The sequence below is a fragment of the Podarcis liolepis genome (assembly GCF_965112155.1).
Source record: "Podarcis liolepis genome assembly, chromosome: 4".
Classification (NCBI taxonomy): Eukaryota; Metazoa; Chordata; class Lepidosauria; order Squamata; family Lacertidae; genus Podarcis; species Podarcis liolepis.
Window position 1 is genome coordinate 65,091,761 of NC_139558.1, and position 20,044 is coordinate 65,111,804.

At 42.0% G+C, this 20,044-nt stretch overlaps 1 protein-coding gene and 1 long non-coding RNA gene across 2 annotated transcripts in view; one reads left to right on the forward strand and one right to left on the reverse strand.

Moving 5' to 3' along the window:
* The window catches only part of LOC310704795, a 247,641-nt gene that overhangs the window by 34,465 nt on the left and 193,132 nt on the right, over positions 1 to 20,044 (reverse strand). The window lies entirely within an intron of this gene.
* The window catches only part of HTR1F (5-hydroxytryptamine receptor 1F), a 110,284-nt gene continuing 95,306 nt past the window's right edge, over positions 5,067 to 20,044 (forward strand). Inside the window, exon 1 of the mRNA XM_083498711.1 lies at positions 5,067 to 5,286. The gene's annotated coding sequence lies outside the window, so the exon portion shown is untranslated. The remainder of the gene's footprint in view (positions 5,287 to 20,044) is intronic.

A 20,044-nucleotide genomic window follows, 5' to 3' on the forward strand; every position in this document is an offset into this window, starting at 1 on the left:
AGGCTTAGTCTGGCTCTTCGTTTCCCAGGCGGAGGAGGAGGCAGCAGCGGTACAGCCAAGCCATCAAGTGAGCAGGAAGAGAGACAAGACTGGCAGCTGAGAGAGGCATTAATATAAAGAGAGTTGGCAGCACATTCACAGGCTGCAAGTATCCTTTTCATATTACATATATTTGAAGGGGAAATGACATCTTTAGTTGAAACAACTTCTGCACATTCAGTCTGTGACAGCTTTAGACATTCACAACTCTTCTTTGTGAAGCACGGAAGCCAGGACGCTCCGTCAAGGAAGGCCCTACAAAAACCAGAATAGAAAAGGCCTGACAGAGGAAGCAGAGCATTGTGGGAGTTTGGGTAGAAAATGAAAAGAAAGCAATCTTGCAGCTGACCAGACCGCAGGATCAGTGGTAGTGTAGATGTGGAGCAATAGGCTTTGCATACAGAAAGTACCAGGTTCAAACCCCAATATCTCCAAGTCAGGGTTGGGGAAAGACTCTGGCACTCTGGAGAGCTGCTTTCAGTCAGTGTAGACAATGCTGAGCCAGACTTAATGTCCTGACACAGTAAAAGTCATCTCCCTAGGTTCCTAAAATGTTCACTGAAAAAAAAATTACGTGTGCCCTATATACGTCGCCAGAAACTACTGAACAATGCTTTGTACCTTTCTCATTAATAACCTGAACTTTTCAGAGAGAGAGCAAGAGAGAGAATTCAGTAACAAGCCGACAAAAACCTTGGTTAAGTTCAGTGCTAAAATAAAAGCAAAGGAGAGCTATACTGAGTCACTGATGCTTGTAAGTAACAATAACAGGGGATACTTGAGGGAATGAAGATCTTTTCAAAATGAACAGGGGTATCTGCTATGGAGAATGGTATTAATTCAGGAGGTAGATGAGAGGGTATGGGTTGTAGGAGTAAATAATTACAAAGGCGCAGTTGAAGGGTAGCAGAGGTGTCATGGCTGAATAGGTGGCAGAATCAAGGGAACAGGCTTTTCTATTATTTGTTGATTTGAAGCATTTTTAACCCATTCTTCAGCCAAAAAGTCTCCTATAGAGGCTTACTGGTCAGTTTTTGTTAAAAAAAGAGAAAGCCAGTCCCTGGTATTAGGCTTGCAATATAAAATCATGACATAAAAGGAAATGGGATTGCATGGGAGGAGGAAAAAAGCAGGTTTAGGCCCTGGTCGGGTAGGGACTTAAGTAGTTGTGCTATCAGGACAGGACTTGGAGAGAGAACTTCAGGCCCTTCCTTAGGATGGCTGGCAAACACAGCAGGGCTGGATCACCACATTATGAAGTAACAGATTATCAAAAGAGGGGAAGCGGGAGGTAAACATAAGGTCATGGTTGAGTCTAAAATTACATCTGTTCAGCATTGTCTGAAAAAGACAGAAATTGCTGTGGGTAGATGGGTAGAAATTGACAAAAGTTAGATGATATTGTAACAAGTAACTCAGAAAATCTAACATATGGATTCTGTCAAAATAAATTAGGAATGTGGAGGTCTGAAGTATGACCTCAAGCTTTCTCCTCAGGAAAAGGAAACCAACTGACTAATTGAGGCAGCCTTGGCTAGACAAATATGTACTTCTACAAACCTGGGAGAAACTAGTCAATGTCTAATGGAGGTGACTCAGTAAGTTGTCTTTTTCTGTTTGTTTGTTTTTTAAAAAAACTTTCTCTCTATAAAAATCTATTTGTAAATGATGCAAAAAATATAAAGCTTTGAACAAAGACGGTGCTAAATATACTTGGGGAAATGCTGAGGTTTATTCTTAAGGGATTTAACATTTTCACTATTGCACACACAGGCAGAAAACTTTCAGCAAATGGAGGAGCAACCATCTCGATACCAGCAGGTGGTTATTTAGCCTGCCCATCAGCATGCCATCTGGGAGACAGCACAATGTAATTTGCGGAAAACTGCATTTCTCGACCACCCCCTCATGAAACTTGCCAGTAAGTGTGATTCTCCCCCTCCTGACGTTGCAAGGGAACACTTGAGTCAGCAGGACTTGAGAGAAATGGTGTTTCTGTTGCAACCCACAGGAGAGCCTATTTTGCAACAGGGCATGTGGAAGGGCACCAAGGCACGATGAAGGTGTCTGCCCCGGCTTCTCTCACAGTGTAGCGCCTGGCCCAGGAGGACGGGGTCACAGCTGAACTGTCTTTCAGTTGTCAGAATCATGGTTCTCGGGTTCTGACTTGATACACACTGCCCTTGTTGTCTTGTCATCACTGAAATGGTAGTTACGCCCACAGGAACGTGGGAATCTGACATGCTGAGTTAGACCGTTGGTCTATTTATCTCAATGCTGCTGACACTGACTAGCAACAACCCTCTGGGGTTTTGGCCTAGAGTTCTCCCATCACTGAGCTACAGCTCTTCCCTTTCAGCAGCAGCACTGTTCAGCCATCCCTTTACAGTGGTACCTTGGTTCTCATACGCCTTGGGACTCAAACAACTTGGAACCCAAACACTGCAAACCTCAAAGTAAGTGTTCCGGTTTGTGAACTTTTTTCCGAAGCCGAATGTGCTCCATTTTGAGTGTTACACTTCCAATTTAAGTGCCACACTTCCATTTTGAGTGTTATGCTGAGGTCTGTCTGTTTTTGCTATTTATTTTGCGTTTTTGTTTTTGCGGCTTTTGCGTTTTGTTTTTGCGACTGTGTGGAATCCAGTTCAGCTACTGATTGAGTGAGTGAGTGAGTGAGTGACTGTAGTACAGTGTTTATTGCTTTCATTTTATGGATTAATGGTCTCATTAGATAGTAAAATTCATGTTAAATTGCTGTTTTAGGGGTTGTTTTTAAAAGTCTGGAATGAATTAATCCTTTTTGCATTACTCTCTGTGGGAAAGCACACCTTGGTTTTGGAACGCTTTGGTTTTGGAACGGACTTCCGGAACAGATTAAGTTTGAGAACCAAGGTACCACTGTATTGGGAACATTCAGGTCCTTTTAATAGAACAGAAGCAACTAATGCTCTGCTGATGATTTATTATGTGTGGGTTTTTATGGAGGTCCACTAATTAATGAAAAAAAGAATTTGCATTCAAAAAATATGAAAGGTGTGAGACAATTCTGGCGAAATTCTAATGGGTGGGTGCAGGGGTTTTTGTTGCACTTACCTTGCTTTCAAGGTGGCCAAGAACCTTCATTATGCAAATTCTGTCTCCAGCAGTCTGCATTATACAGCCTCCTGGTTGCCCATTCTTCCTGAAAAACCCATGATGTCCTTAGCTAATTTTTTCTACAAGTTCAGAGATCTGGGAAGGCTGCCTACTATTCTCCTGACCTAACAGCTATTTTATCATTATCATTATTTATGCAATGGCTTTTTACTTTTAAATAAATCAGTGTGTGTGTGTGTGTGTGTGTGTGTGTGTGTGTGTAGAAGGGGGTGGGAATGTAAGCTACAAGAAACTACTTTCTTAAATACAAAATCAGTTATCATACTGATCTTAGGCACCTGGCAGCTGGCCTCTCCAAGTTCTCATGCTTCAGTGAAAGCCCACGGAAACTTCGATGGGTGTCTTCAGATGAGCCTGGCAGGTTGCAGAGCCCTGAAAAAATGTTTAATTGAAAGTAAATGGCAAACACTACCTCTTGGCCACCTCACAATAATGAAGCAAGCTCAATCCTTCACCCACTGAAATTATTAAGGAATTCTAAAGTGCCCTTCAGATTTGCTGGACTTCAACTCCCATCATCCTTGATGATCGCACAGGCTGGCTGGAGCTAAAGGAAGTTGTAGTCTGACAACATCTGGAGAGTACCATGAATTGCCTACTAGAATTAGGAGGAGGGAGATGGGATAAAAAGTCTTCCCCTTGTTATAAACAAAGCAGGGTGTGCTGATGATGCTGGAGGCATATGAGAAATGACATGGCAGGCAAACCATGCAGAAAAGACTTCCAGGTCATCCAAACTCAGAGATATTTTACAGTGATTGGAACAGACTACATAACCAGCAAATAAGCCTGCAATTACCAAAATTGTTGTCTGAGGCTATTAAAAGGAGGAGATGTTCTTCCACTGAAATTGCCAGAATGGATAAAGTAAGATAGCTGGGATATTGTGAGTGCAGTAACAGAGTATCGAATGGAAATGGATGTTTACATTAAAACATAAAAAATATATTGACAAACTGCCTTATAGAAGGAAATTAAGGTGAGTTCAACTCTCTTTTTCTTAGGAAATAGGAGTATTTTGCTGCCATTCCTTTGAAAATATTGGATTGCTAATACTGTGCTAGGGTGGGTGGGTGGAGATATTATGTGGTAAATGTTAAATGATTAGCTAATAGGAAAATAGAATTTTGCTTCTCACTAGTACAGCATGTCAGTTTTTTCTTTAAAGCAGGGGTGGTGAACCTGTGGCTTCGCAGGTGTTGTTGTTCTACAACTCCCATCATCCCTAAGCCATTCTGACTGATGAGTTTCGGTCTAGTGACCTGAAGAAACACAGGTATGTTTCTGGGGTCCAAAGGATTCTAAGATATGAAAAGCAGGTGATATTTATTTCTTTAGAATACTTATATTCCAATTTATTGCCCCAGGAGACTCTCAAAGCAGTTTACCAAAGAGCTGAACAATACAAAATTGAAGAAATGTGACTCATGTGAATATAGATTCAGATTTGATCCTTGGAATTTCAGAAGCAACAGATATTCCAGGGTTAAAGAAACCCTGGAGAAACATGGAGAAACTGGCAGGTGAGTTTTGAGTTTTGGTGATTCTTTGGAATGGCTGGCTCAGGTGGCTGAAGGGTGATGAGATTCTGTGATGTGGATGAGATTACAGATCCTGGGTGGCAGGATTGTAATACTGAACTGCCACCGACAGTTACAAACCTTCATGCATTCCCGCATGACATCCTCTACTTTGAAAGTGATTTGTGATGTAAACGGGAGTGGGACTTGGTGCTCGCAATAGCTCTCGGGGGCTTTCTCAGGAGTAAGTGTATTACTTAGGAACCGATAGGATTTGATGGAGTAGTGATTTAAATATCCAGCAGGTGGCGGTGAGAGAACCTAGTTTGGCTCTCCTATTCTATGAAACAATAGAAGAAGCCGTGCCGGCTGCAGTTCCTGAGCCAGAGTCGTCTCAGCTGCTTTTACGGCTACACTTCACTTCAGTTGCTGTTTACAGAGGTGCCACCCTCTTCACAGACTGGACTATTATACCATTGCCTTTAGGGACTCTCAAGCCTGGTGCTGCTGACTGGAGATGCCAAACTGAAGATCATTTCCTTGGCATGGGATAAGCGGACCAAGCCTGGAGGTGAGATGTGCGTGCTCCGCAGTGGGACGCTTTTGAGCCTCTACCTGTGCATGCTTTTTGCTCATTGCTAGCCTGTAGAAAACCTGGCTGGCTGCACTGCCAAGGGCTCTGCTAGAATGCCTTTAGGGGGTGGTGGACATAGTGAAGGATGGCCATTGGGGCTTCCAGTGGGCAGCATTAGGCAAAATGGTTTCCAGGTGACCTGATGCAGCAGAGGACAAGGCTGTTGTGCCTTTGGTACGGAGGAGGGAGTTGCACGAAGTGACGCTCTTCTCATTCTCATGGCACTGTGACATAAGAAGCTGTGCCTGCCAAAACTCACTTTCCTACATACCTGTAGGCGGTACTGAAGTCCTGTCCTCTGTTGCATTGGGAACGCCAGTTTAAATCAGGACTAAGAAGCTGCACTGTGACTTTGGAAAGCTTAAGGAGGGCTCTCTGGGGAGAAGGTGGCATTCAGACAATATAAACAGGAATTCCTGCTCCCTTTAATTTTCCCTCTGTTGCTTTCTCCAGTCTTGGCCTGGGTGTTTTGGTACTGTTTATATTGTAGCATGATTCTGATGCACGTCCTGCTGAGAGACTGACTCCCCACCAGGTGTGCCTAGGGCTGCAGTCTTTGCGGGACCTTTGCCTGCGCATCCTGGAGCCGGGGTTGTTATTTGCTGCATGCTGTTCAGTGCACAAACAAATAGTTGTAGCTAAACAGCAAAGCCCATTGGTGCTCACTGCTTTGAAATGGGCCATGCCTTAACACATGGGTGTGTATAGCTTTTATTCCTAAACATACCACCTTGTATATTTTTCCTGCCCTCTTAACTCTTCCTTCCCTTTTCTTGTTTTGTACTGAGTTGGGGAAGGGAAACTTCGGACAGGTACTGTTTGTGTGTTGAAAACCTTTTGAGATTAAAGAAAAGTGTATTGCTCTTTCTAAAGATCCTGGGCTTCTACCACACCCCCTCACCCTGCTGCCTATGTTTTGGAGCACTTGGTGCCGTTAGGGAGCTCAGTATGCCTTTTCATGCAGAGATAGTCAGCTTAGCATCTTGTCGCACAGAGGCATGAATGTGATATAAGGTACTTTTTCCACAGGAACCCAGCCTGGCTTCGCTTGCAATGAATTGACTTTTCTTTTTGCACCCTCTGTTTCTCTCTCTCTCCCTCCCACTTTCTGTTTGGATTTCTTAATAAGCTGTCATCACATTAAAAGGGGGAAAAATGGATTATACAGAGGAAAGACAAACTTAGCCAGCTGACTACCTGCCTACAGGTTTTTAAAAGACAATGAGTTTTTTCATATATAAATAAAGACTGTCCCTGGCATAGATGTAATTTGCTTGCCAGTGTTTGGTTTGGTTTGGTTTTTGCTGCTGAAGCAGAGGAACATGAAAGGTAGCAAAGGCAATTCTGTTTTGCCCAAAGCTTCCAAGAAATTATTGGGAAAGTGTTGTTTCTTTCATAAGGTTTTTATTGAGCAATTATTCATCTCATACTTCAAAATCTTCTGTATTTAAGAGCTGTTCCTAAGACTTTGGCTTTATAGCACTTTGTGTCAAAATGACCTAACAAAATCCTTAGCAAGAATGTCTCCTAACGCCATTCTGTTGATATATTGTCAATATCTAACATGTGCAATTTGACTCACAGTGGGCCTGATTTAGAAAACATATGAAGATGAAAACCTAGATTCCACACACCCCACCCAAACAATAAATCAGTTAAAAATAACTTGCAGCAAAACCTTCATGGGGGGGGGGGGAGTCCAACAACCTCCAGAGAGCCACAGGTTCCCCATCCTTGGCTTAGATGCTGCATAAGGCAATGCAGGAGGGCAATAAATATAACTGATTTTAATATTTTATTGCTGTATTGCTGTAACCTCACCTGGGACCTCATGGAGAAGTGCAGGTAAGAAATCTAAACAATAACAACACCAGAACAACACGGGCATCTTTGCTGCTCCCAGGTAATCCTTCCTCACCTGAAATGTTTGGGTAAAGGAAGTGTTGGTCAGAAAGAACAATTTGTCACGCTGTGCATTATTCTGGTCTTAAATTACAGGCTTTTTATCATTGAATCTCCCTGGTTTTTGGAAAAAGAAACTTGTCGTTTTCGTGTTGGCAATCCCACGCTCTTTGCAAGGGATTTGAATCTGTTTTCTGGCAAATTTAAAAGAGAGACAGAATTACAAATACTTAACTGATAGTAATCATTTCATTGGAAGGCACACATTTACCTTTTTCTCGAAGAACCAATAACTGCAGGTAGCCAGAGTTCATTCTGAGCAGAGTTCTGAGCAGAGTTCATTCTCCCTGTTCCAAGTTTACCCACTGCCAGAGCCGGCCCACAGATGAGGCAGGGTGAACCAGCTGCCTCAGGAAGCAGAAATACAAGAGGTGTTGCCCATCTTCCCCACCACATCAGGCGCTGGTGTAGCCCTGACCCCTAGGGACAGAGGAAGGTCAGCACCAAAGCTCTTTGACAGCCCCTTCTCATCAAGTTTTGGCAAGTATGGGATGCTCCAGATGCCCTTGCAGAGTTTGCCCCACCACCGTCGCCTGGTGGTGAGGCTTTGCAAGGTCTTTTCTTTGAGTGGAAGTCCTTGCAGAGCCTCAGATGCACTCCATTGCGGGGGTAGCAGTGGGATTTTTGTCTCACGTGCAGAAACATTTCAGCCCACCTCTGCATACTGTACCACACATGAATCATTTGTCTTTTTTCAGCTTGTTCTCTCCAGTTTCCTTCTTTCTATCTTTTGTTACCTTACTACAAATTTCACCACCTCTTTTATTCTGCTGCTACTTCAATCACTGCTCCACATTGAAGGGTTTTCTATTATAAGAGGCTATGCACATGCCTACAAGGGTAAGTCGAATGGGGCACCAACTGATAGCCGCTGCCTCCAGGCACATTCCTTGCATGCCTTTCCTGGTCTCCCTAGCAGCCCTTTGCTAAAGCCAGAATGTCTGGAGAGACCTTGATTCTTGCATGTCCTTTTAGGGTTACGGTTAGGGTTCTTGCATGTCCTTGTCCCACTACTTGCACACAGAAAGGAATAGCAGAAAGTAGGGACCTCATACTGCATTTCAGCTTTCAGAAACTCAGTAGGAGGTCCCAATCTCTTCTCTTACCCTACTTGAGTATTCCATGTCCCCTCCCATTTCCTAAGAAATAAGCATTGTGCATAGCATCCACTTGATGACTGTGTGTAAACAGGGAGTACTGGCAGCATTCTAGCTTCAGAATCAAACTGAGCGTCTAACTATGCCAGCAATTGCTGCCATAGGCTTTAAGTTAAATTTAAAATTAAAGAGTTAAATTTAAAAATTAAATTAGAAGATTGAATGCTCATTTGTCAGAACTTTTTAACTTGCTGTGGCAATTTTTATCAGATCAGTTTGAAATTTGGCACACTTTTAGACCTCACCAGAGATATCATGCACTCCAAGTTTCAACTTTTTAATTCAACAGGTGCCCTTTTTTCTTAAACAATTTGAAGCTTATAATGGCTGGACTTTTTATGAATCTTGCTTTAAGTAAATGAAGATTGCTGTACCCCTTAATTAATTCACAAAACAGTACAATTTAGGACCAAATTGCTCATGTTCGTAAAGGTAAAGGTACCCCTGCCCATATGGGCCAGTCGTGTCTGACTCTAGGGTTGTGCGCCCATCTCACTTAAGAGGCCGGGGGCCAGCGCTGTCCGGAGACACTTCTGGGTCACATGGCCAGCGTGACGAAGCTACTCTGGCGAGCCAGCACCAGCGCAGCACACGGAAACGCCGTTTACCTTCCCATTAGAAAGCGGTACCTATTTATCTACTTGCACTTAGGGGTGCTTTCGAACTGCTAGGTGGGCAGGAGCTGGGACCGAACGACAGGAGCTCACCCTGCCGCAGGGATTCGAACCGCCGACCATGCGATCGGCAAGCCCTAGGCGCTGAGGTTTTACCCACAGCGCCACCCGCGACCCTCATGTTATATGCCTTTAAAAAACTGTATTGGCTATTTAGAAAGAAAGAAAGAAAGAAAGAAAGAAAGAAAGAAAGAAAGAAAGAAAGAAAGAAAGAAAGAAAAGTCCTAGGATCCCAGTCCAGTACGTGCTCTGAATCCTGATTGGGGTCCACATGGGTTTCTCTTGAAAATCACCTCCAGCTTTCTGCTATTTCACCTTGAAGGAGTGTTTTACTCCAATCGGGAGCATCCAGCAGTTTGCAGGGGGCTTGGGGTTTTTCCCCCTTAAAAATAGAAGCAGCCCATTTTAGTGAATAATAAATTGAAAAAATAATAGGTTGACTCCTATTTTGAAGAGATATCTGAGTTAGGCTATGTCACGGACATACTTTAAGGTTGCAATCCTGTGCCCACTTACCTGGTAATAACCTCTTCTGAACATTTTCTTTTCTCGCTTCTGAGTTAACATGCATAGCATGTGGCATCCAAACTGAGATTCTGGAACAAACAGCTAAATGGAATGGAAATGAAACATTGTGATTAACCACTCATCCTCTCAGAAATAAAACAACATACCAGCACAGTACTTACATAGGGCACCACCCAAAATTAAGTGCTTCTTAGCCCTTTTTTACAATGGCAGGGAGAAGGGTATAGGTTTGACTCTGCCATGGAACTAGAACAGAAAAGTTATTCCCCTTGGCTGGATTATGCCCATAGAGTGTTCTTACAAAGTACCATAGACTCGCAGAGTCACTTCTCAAGTCATCACCTTGAGCCATATTCTTAGCTGAGAATTCAATTTCTATCAATGATCAAAGGACATGTGAAAGAAAGGCTGCATTCACACATTGTTCCAGCTCTCTTGCTAATACCAAAAACTCTGCAAGAAGTTGATAAGGGACCTCTATGCCTCATTAACTTAGCAATATGAACAATGATAAGTTCTCAGTTTGGAACAATTGAAAAGTGGGAATCATCCTCTTTGAATATTTTATCTGATGAGGGTGAAATCTCCTCTTTTGGAGAGGCTTTCTGAAACAATACAAGATATTAAGTCTATCATTTGGAACTGAATCATGCACATGCAGGGATACTGTTGAAACTAATAAATGAGTTTTCATCTCCTTGATTCAAAGGTGATGGGGGAATTTTAAATGCTAGGAAAATAATATTATTTCAGGAGTAATCATGGTACACTTCTGGCTTTTTGTGAACAAGGCTGCTGCTTGTGAAACCAATTTAAAGCAGAAAATATAGGATTGAGAGATCACTATAGGGCAACTGGATAAATACATCCATACATAATTTTATTTGTGTGCTGCCTCTTCACAATTCAAACCATGCTCAATGTGGCTAACTACATGAAGAAAATACGTAACGACAACATAACAAAAGTAGTCATAAACAATAAATAAAATTCAAAATTGAGATTGTCATTCACATAGGAAGGCAAGATTGCACTGTGATAGAGAACTGTATGCTGAAGTTTAAGGACATTTACTGAAAATTTATATACTCTGGCTAGGGAGTAAGTCTTTTTCTGAATCAACTGGGACTTGCTTTCAAGTATGCATGAATACAATTATGCTACACAACTACTAAGGAAATGAAAAATATCTCGGGATGTGTTCCCATTTACTGTGCACTCGCTGCATTTCCAGTGCTGGGTTTTTAAGCTGTATTCACATGAGGCTGTCCAAAATGCATATTGAAGTCTTGGTGGGTTCCCACAAGGCAAGATACAGTGAGAACAGCAAGAGCCTTTATTTAACTAACAGAACTGGACAACGGGGCAAAGCAACTGCTTATATACATTTCTGAAAGCCTGGGCCACTCCCACTCCCATTGTGATTGGTTGTCTAAACTTCCAAGCTGCGAATCGTAACTCAGAGTTTACGGGCCAATGGCAGAGGCCCAAATCCTGAAATGTTCTGTGATTGGATATCATGTATCGAATCAGAACACAGGGGCTCAGAATCCTTAGTCCAGACTCAACCTCAGGCAAACGCAGACCACTGAATACATAACACATATGTATCCTGTTGTTGTTTTTTTGTTAAAAGATGCTACTGTTCGATGCATTGTTTCTTAAACCAGTTTCACATTGATTGCAGTCATTAAGCTGTTGTCTCTAGCGAAGCTATGGACACCTTTCCCCTTGTCAGTGCCTCCTGAATCATCCATAAACACAAATGAGTTGAAGCCATGCTGATGTGAACAGCTGGGGGGAGGTGCAACTTCACTGCACTCTGAGGGGGGGGTGTAATATGAACACACCCTCAGTCTACAAACCTCTTAAATGGGAACAGCCTAATTAAAGTTAGAGTGGTTTGCTTTGACAATTGAATTCTATATGCCTGACTGTAATTCACAGTGAAAACTTCATCTCCTTAAAATTCATATCTTCATAGAAAGCCATAATATTTGCCTTCCTCCAGATTTTTTTAAAAAAACCAACAACCCTGGAATATGTTATGAAGTGCCACTGTAGAAAATGGGTGATGACAGTCATTCCACATGCATTCATCAACAATGACAGCTCTACAATTTTGTTATATAGAATATGAAATGGAAATTGAAGCAAAATAATATAAACTTGGACTGCATGCTGAAGCAGAAAAGTTTAGTTCCGGTAACAGCTGTAATAGGGAAAATAATAGCTGGAAAAGTGTTCACCATGTAAAAGTCAATGCTGACTATCTACAGTTTCCATTATTTTCAGGAATATAGGATGTTGCCTGATATTGAGCCAAACCTATTGGTCCATCTAGCTGAGTATTATCTACAATGGATAGCAGTGCCTGCCCAGGGTTTTGGGGAAGAGCCTCTCCCAGCTAAGGGTTCAACTATCACTTCCTGGGAATATAGGTCTGAAAACCAATAGAGAATAGGAGATAACATTTCTCAGGGCACCATATATAAAGGGCAAATCAACAAATAGTGACTACATCCTGACTACATCCATAAATCCATTTCCATTTCATGTATGCTATTCCAAGGTATCTGTTGAAACCTAAGTTCAACAAAGGCTCTACATAATTGTGAAAAAGTCAGTGCCTCAAGGCAGTGAGGTCTTGTGTGGCTGTCCTTAATCTAAAGGTACCAAATAGAGCACAGGCAGCGATAATGGATGCCCTGCCTTGGTTGGCATCATGGCTGAAGACCCAGCTTCTAGGATCATGAAAACAAAGTGATGAATACTTTTCCATTGGAGATTGCAAGTGTGAGTCAATATTTGAAAGAAAAACAGGAAGATTCCAAATTGCACTTCTTGTCTCAGTTCTCCTTGTCAACGGTTGATTGTTTCTTCTGAAAGAAATGTGGAGTTGTCATCGTGAAAGTGTCAATATTGTGCATAAAGAGGCTCTGAGCTCTGCACATCAGTGCGCACTGGTGCTCAGAGCTCTATGCAAATGTTCAGAGCAGCCTTCACCAATCTTGTGCCCTTCAGATGTTTTGGATTAATTATGCTGGCTGCGGTTAATTGGAGTTGTAGTCCAAATTGGAGTTGTAGTCCAAAACATCTGAAGGGCACAAGATTGGCAATGGCTAGTTTAGGGAGAGCTGGCAAATTCTGATAGAATCTAATGAGATCCTTAGAGCGTAGATTATCCTGAGGAGTTATAGGGACTGATTTTGTGCAGTCCTGGGTGTGTTTGCGTATGTGAGAGTGATATATATATTTGTATTAAGGAAGTGTATTGGTTCTGTGTACCTCAAATAATGAGACAAATTGGGGGAGGATTCAAGTCATGATCTCATGCTCCCAATTCAAATTATGCTCTTAACAAGACAGAGCAAGGATTCCCTAACTTCTTGAATTGTTCTGTGGCCTTGGTTTTTCCAAAAAGATAAGCTTGTGACCTTTAAAAAATATATATATTTTCTTTTCTGAGAAATAAAACCTACTTGAATGTGGATATACTCAGGATTAGAGAGGGGAGGGGTGCAGAAGAGAGGAGGGAGATTTTTCTTTTGTTTTGTTTTGATAGGCAGACCTAGCTTTTAAGCATAGTGAATTATATTTCTAAGGCCACTCCAATCATACTGATTTGGAGAAGGAATGTTGAAGTAAGGAAACAGAGTTGCTCTTCACATGGGTTGTCGTCATTTTTCATTTCAGCTGTGAGAACTGGACATTAGCAGCAAAATTAGATTATTGTGGTGGCCTGCTTCTTTCTTAGTCATTCTTTTTCCTAACAGTGATAAATTCTTTCTTTCTTTCTTTCTTTCTTTCTTTCTTTCTTTCTTTCTTTCTTTCTTCATGGAGGGTATTTCCAGGAAGGGGAAAGCAGTGAGAAAAAGTGTGTTATACAGCTTTTTATGAAGTGAAATCACTTTTAAAAACAAAACAAAAACAAGACCTAGTCAACTAAACTCTGCCAGGTTTCTCATCTGGGGCACTTCTCTCATGCTCCCAGTTTTCAAACTGATTTCCCACAAAAAAACAACAACCCTAAGGGAAGGGAACATGGTTACTATTTTCACACACCAAAACTGTAAAGTATACCCCATGGGAGAACTGTTGCACCATCTTTCAGAAATGTGGCAGCCTTCATCCTCTCAGGTGGCCATGCCTACAATTTGGAACCACACCAGCAGATTATTTTTTTTAAAGTTATAAGGTTTTTTAAAACACACACCCTGTATAGATTTCCATGAAATCCAGCAGGCTTGATCCACTCTGGAGGGGCTCCTTTGTCCATAATTAAATTTCATCTAATTAAATGAAAAGGTAAGATAGAGATAGCCATTTTAAGATCCCCCATTATAGTCAATTGGGCAAAAATAGTTTTGGATTAAATAGATCTCATTCAGACCAGAGTAACAAATCTGGCTGGATTGAAACAGAGTTGATCCTAAACAGATCAGGCTGCTTTCAAAAGCTACCGATACAAAGCAAATCTTGTCAAATACATCTCTATGAAACATTTTCATTTTAAAAAACCCCAAATGGAAATGGATGTTGCCCCTGTTCCCCTGCCCTCAAAGCAGAAACGTACATTGGTGTGGGAACTAAGGGCTTGGTAACATTGCTCTTGCATCTTGCACACTTCTGTGGGGCAAAATTAAAGGTGTTTACAGAAGTCCCTGCACACATAGGTACAGAGGTCCCTGCACACCTGCCCAGAAAAAGAAGAAAAATTGTGGGGGGAGAACACAAAAACATTCCATCAAGAACTACCTGCTACTGTGGATGGGATACAGCAATATAAAATAGGCTTTAAACCTCATGTTTGTGAGTCCTTGCATGCCAGCTGCACACATGGAAAATTCAGATCTGCGTGACTTGTTTGCAAAATATCGCCCCTGGAAGCACCCCAAGAGCCATTGCAGATGATGACATCTAAAGACCAATGTCATCTGTTTGGTTTCTGTGTGCCACTGCTTCTACTGTGCAAGCCGCACGCAACTGAACTGAGCCCTACTCATCCAAATGGAACACAAAAACACAGCAGTCTTGCCAAATCCCTGCGTAAGTTGACACCTCTTCCGCGAGGTACTTTCCCTCCCACTTCTCGCTTGGTAAGCAGCTGTCTGGAGACGGCCTTGCTTTTTGTTGCCACAACCAGAAAGGACACAGAATCAGCAAGCAGATGAGTCATGGGCAGGTCAACAAATCACTGAATCTCCAGTTGCCTTTGCTATTTGGAGATGGAGTAATCACAGCTGTCGTCTGTTGGCCCAGAACAATGGTCTTTTTTTGCACACAACCCGCTGGATTTGTTTGTATTTTGTAGAGAGGGCAACACATTTCTGCAGAGATCAGCTAGTGTAAAAATATTTTCCCCATGTTACAGACAGAATTATGAGACACAGGAAACTGCCATACTTAACCCATACTTTTGGTCCATCAAGATTATCTACACCAGGGGTAGCAAGTTAGTGACGCTAGATGTTGTTGGACTCCAGTTCCCATTATCCATGCCTATTGGTCATGCTAGCTGGGGCAGATGGGAGCTGGAGTCCAGCAGCATCTGCAAGGCCACAGGATACACACACCTGGTCTACGCACACTGGTTAGATATCCATGGTTTCAGGTAGGGGCTTTCTCAGACAAACTCACCTGGGAACATATGGGGGCCACAGTCTTTGCCGCGAGTAGAGTCATATGAGAATGGGTATTTTCTTTGTACATCTGCTGGTTTTTTCAGAGGATTAGATGGTAAAATGTATGCAGTTCAGAATGTATATTCAATATTATTGTCAAACAAATTTAAAAAAGACTTCTGAGGGGGGAGATAAGAAAATGTCTTATGTGAATCATGAGCATTACTTTTATTCTGTTTTTTGGTAAAGCTTGTGGCTGAGTTAGCTGAGCTGGTGTGCTGTCACAGAATGTTCATTAATACTCCACATAATGAAGCTGCTGGCAACAGGATGTTCTCTGTCTAGCTTCTCTGGGGAAAGGACAGATTCTGGAGACCTGGAACACAGACTCTGAGACTGATCAGATAAGAGAAGGTGTGGCTGCAATGCTTATTAGCTGAAGGTAGTAATCCATGGGGTAGAGTCGAGTCCAAAGGAAGACTTGGCAGAATAAAATGAGCATAAGGGTAAATGGAGTGAGATACTACAAACTGAGGAAAGAATTGGGTAGGTGGAAGGGCACGCGGAGACTTGGCTGATTGAATGGGGGGGGTTGTTTTTGCTGTTGGTAGGATACTGCTTTTCAAATTATTAATTGTTTGTATTTGTATTTTAGATTTTATGTGTGTTCGTGGAATCTCCCTTCTGAAGGCTTTTGTTGACACACAATAGCCCGCACATGTATCACAGTAACCAGGAAGTGGCCAGCGAAGAGGGCAGAATGGGGGGTGGCATGGGGGCGGGGCAAGGGCTTATATGTGCTCTGCCACTGCATGCAATGACCCAGAATGCAACCCCCATTCAAATCAGGGTTTGCCTTATACTGGAAAGTCTTTCAAGAAGGGACACCTTCAGAGGACTGTCTTCCGTAAAGTCACCCTATGTTCTTTGGATCCTCCTGGTCATTGAATGCAACTCCCAAACCTGTTAATACAATTTAATTGAGTTGTTTCAGGTGTTTTGGCAACTTTTCCTGACACCTATAGTTTCTTGAACTATCCAAATTTGCACCTATATTTAGCATATATTTAGACACTGATTATTTCTGACTCATTTTTTTTTCTTCCCTCTCCCCATTTCTTTAAAGAAAGTCATGCACAGGAAGATAAAGAACTTTAAGCAAACTGGTTTTATCTGCCTCGGTTGGTTTCCAGCTAACACAGTTCAGTATTTCATAGGAAAACTTCTGATCATTTATTGCTGACTTCACTGAGACAGTTTATGGTTCATTAGCTGATGATTCAGTTCAGGGACACTTTGGCCAAAAGAGGTCTCTGCAGGTTTACACATCTGCTGTGTGAATTGGTTCCCAATAAAGAGCAGGGCTAGAGCTCAACTTCCATTATTAAAGCTATTTCTAAAAATAAACCAAGACATTTTACACTGTGAACTCTTACTGGAAACTCATTGATCATTTAAATGCAACAGCCACTCACAGCTGATTTGGAGTATTTCTACTCTACTTCACAAATAATTATGAAATATAGTTATTTTTCTCTATCACTGTATCAAGATGATAATACAGGGAATGTAACAGGTGTTGCTGGTGGGGTTTTTATTTTATTTTATTTATTTTCAGCATTGGTGTGCTTCTCCATAACTCAAAGAGAGCCAGTGTGGTGTAGTGGTTAAGAGCGTAGACTCGTAATCTGGTGAATCGGGTGGGGGAGGAAGGGAAAGGAGATTGTTAGCCGCTTTGAGACTCCTTCGGGTAGTGGTAAAGCGGGATATCAAATCCAAACCCTTCTTCTTCTTCAAAGATTTTTGGATGGTTTACAGGAGAAAACAGCATAAATATGAAATAAATATTTAGTTTTTATTTCAGGCTTTTGTGTTTTATGTCAAATCAGAGCACAAAGAACCCACAGGATTAAAAACACCAAGGCTTACACCACAGGTGTCACCACCTTTTTGGGCGGTATTGCCCTAAAATGGTTTGTATTCAACACAGTACAAACTGATTTCTGCATTGGGACTTCCCCTTCATCTTCTCCCTCCTGCAGCCCGCTATGAATCCTCAGAAACTGCCCCAGAGGCCCCCTGCTACCACCCCTGGAGCGAAGGGGAGTAAGAGGAAGCCCTGCTGCATGAGCAGGAGTCTGTTGAAATTCCTCTTATGGGCCAACACAGCTCCTGTTTGTTTTTTAATAACATACGGTTGAATTACTTCTCCTTGCTATGTTCGAACAATCTTGTGTTACATCATCCCCAGGAACAGCATGGAAAGGGAGGGGTGGAGAATGCAGGAACACGTTATTCCTATTTTGTTTTGCCATTCTTACTGAGCTACAGCCGCATCATAGCCATGACCAGCAATCTCAAGGACTCTGAATACTATCATTGTGTCAGCATCACCATCTGCCTGCTTAATATGAAGGCCAGCATTATGCATGTGAGCTAGCAAAGCTTTTGTAAGCCTTGCTTTATTGTTCAGAAAAGCAGCTTGATGTTGCAGTCATCAATAGATCTCTTAGACTTGGTTGCTTTTCACCTACATTGCCTTACTTTTATTACCATTGTATTATACCCAAATATGCAGTTATGTTGCCATAATGTCGCTTACATAAATGGCACATAGAATGTCTAAATTGCTCAGTGGTTCCACCAATGAAGCCAAATTACATGTTATAAGAACCCTCAACATGCAATGTGTTGTCAGGCAGCTGTTCTGCTCATGATGCAGAGTATTTATTCTCCACAACACTATTTTTATCTCAACAACAACATGCAATCATAGTGTGCCAGGAACAACTATCACTGCCATCGCCCATCCACATTTCCACATGTGATGGATATTTATCAACAATATTTACTGATGCCCAGATATTACACCGATTATTGCACCTGCTGTCTCAACTTCCTTGCAGCATTGTTTCCAATAGTGATGTTATGTTGCCATATTTCAAAAAGTGAACATCCAGACAGCTTTTTTTTTTTTTTGCAAAGTTCTTGAGCCAATTTTCAGAAATTCCACACAACAGACAAATTCCATATATGTCCAGAAAATCTTGGATATTTCTTGGAAATCCCGAATGTATGGCAGCCCTATATAACTGATCAGAAAGGATCTTACTAATCATATCAAGGTATGTGGTGCATTTCTTGCCCAATAAGGTTGTAATGACAATGGCATCATCACAGTATTACTGCAGTTTCAGTTCCAACCCAAACTTGGTGTAAGCAGAAATATTGTCACTCCAGTGTCATAATAAACTATGACTTTATTGTCATCAGAACAATCCTATGCAAACCTCTGACTCTTGCACTTTCCCCAACCCCACTATCCTCTTACATAGCCTCAAAGAAAATTCAGAAACTTTAGTATCTGTTTTGAATTATCCAGAAATTCTTGTATTATCAAAACCTGTCAAGCTGTGATTAGTTGTGGCTAACTATAGTTTGTTGAAATATGCCAACTTCAAATCACAGGTTACAAAGATGTCCTATTTGGACAAAACCATAGTTAAGATGAACTGCAGTTTAGCATTATATTTGAAATCTAAACTTCTGTCAATGAGTAACAGAAGCAGAACCTTCCTATCTGCTTGTGGCAGCTCTGAAGAAGAAGAAGAGTTTGGATCTGATATCCCGCTTTATCACTACCCGAAGGAGTCTCAAAGCGGCTAACATTCTCCTTTCCCTTCCTCCCCCACAACAAACACTCTGTGAGGTGAGTGGGGCTGAGAGACTTCAGAGAAGTGTGGCTAGCCCAAGGTCACCCAGCAGCTGCATGTGGAGGAGCGGAGATGCGAACTCGGTTCCCCAGATTACGAGTCTACCGCTCTTAACCACTACACCACACTGGAAGAGGGAGGCGAGGATATGAGCCAAGGGTTGCATAGATTAGTTCCCAACACAACACACCATGGTTTATCATAGTGATGACTGAACACAGACATAGAATATAGACACTTTCTGTTGCTTTTTGTGACACGACACATCAACTTTGGCTTTAAAAGATAATCCTTTTCTGAACAGAAGCAGTTATTTGGGGGCACTTAGATTTGACACAGAAACACACACTTCTGCTTTCATGCCTCCAGCTGTTGAGATGTTTAATGTGTTAGCTACAGCTATCTCCCTCTGGTGTTCTACAGTAAATGAGCAAGATGAAGCTACTGATTATTACTTTGTTTGCTGGGGAGAGAGCCTGGATTCACTTGTTTGTTTGTTTGTTTGTTTGTTTGTTTGTTTGTTTGTTTGGCTTGTAAATCACCCCCATCAAACCCCCAGTTTGCAACTTAAATAAAACTAAGCACAGACCCATAACAATACAACCCTAAGACATGTCATAAAAAATTATAAAACTAACCATAAGCAAAACAATGCTGATAACATTTCTATGTTGTTGTTGTTGTTGTTGTTGTTAAGTCATTTAGTCGTGTCTGACTCTTCGTGACCCCATGGACCAGAGCACGCCAGGCACTCCTGTCTTCCACTGCCTCCCGCAGTTTGGTCAAATTCATGTTCGTAGCTTGAGAACGCTGTTCAACCATCTCGTCCTCTGTTGTCCCCTTCTCCTTGTGCCCTCCATCTTTCCCAACATCAGGGTCTTTTCCAGGGAGTCTTCTCTTCTCATGAGGTGGCCAAAGAATTGGAGCCTCAGCTTCAGGATCTGTCCTTCCAGTGAGCACTCAGGGCTGATTTCCTTCAGAATGGATAGGTTTGATCTTCTTGCAGTCCATGGAACTCTCAAGAGTCTCCTCCAGCA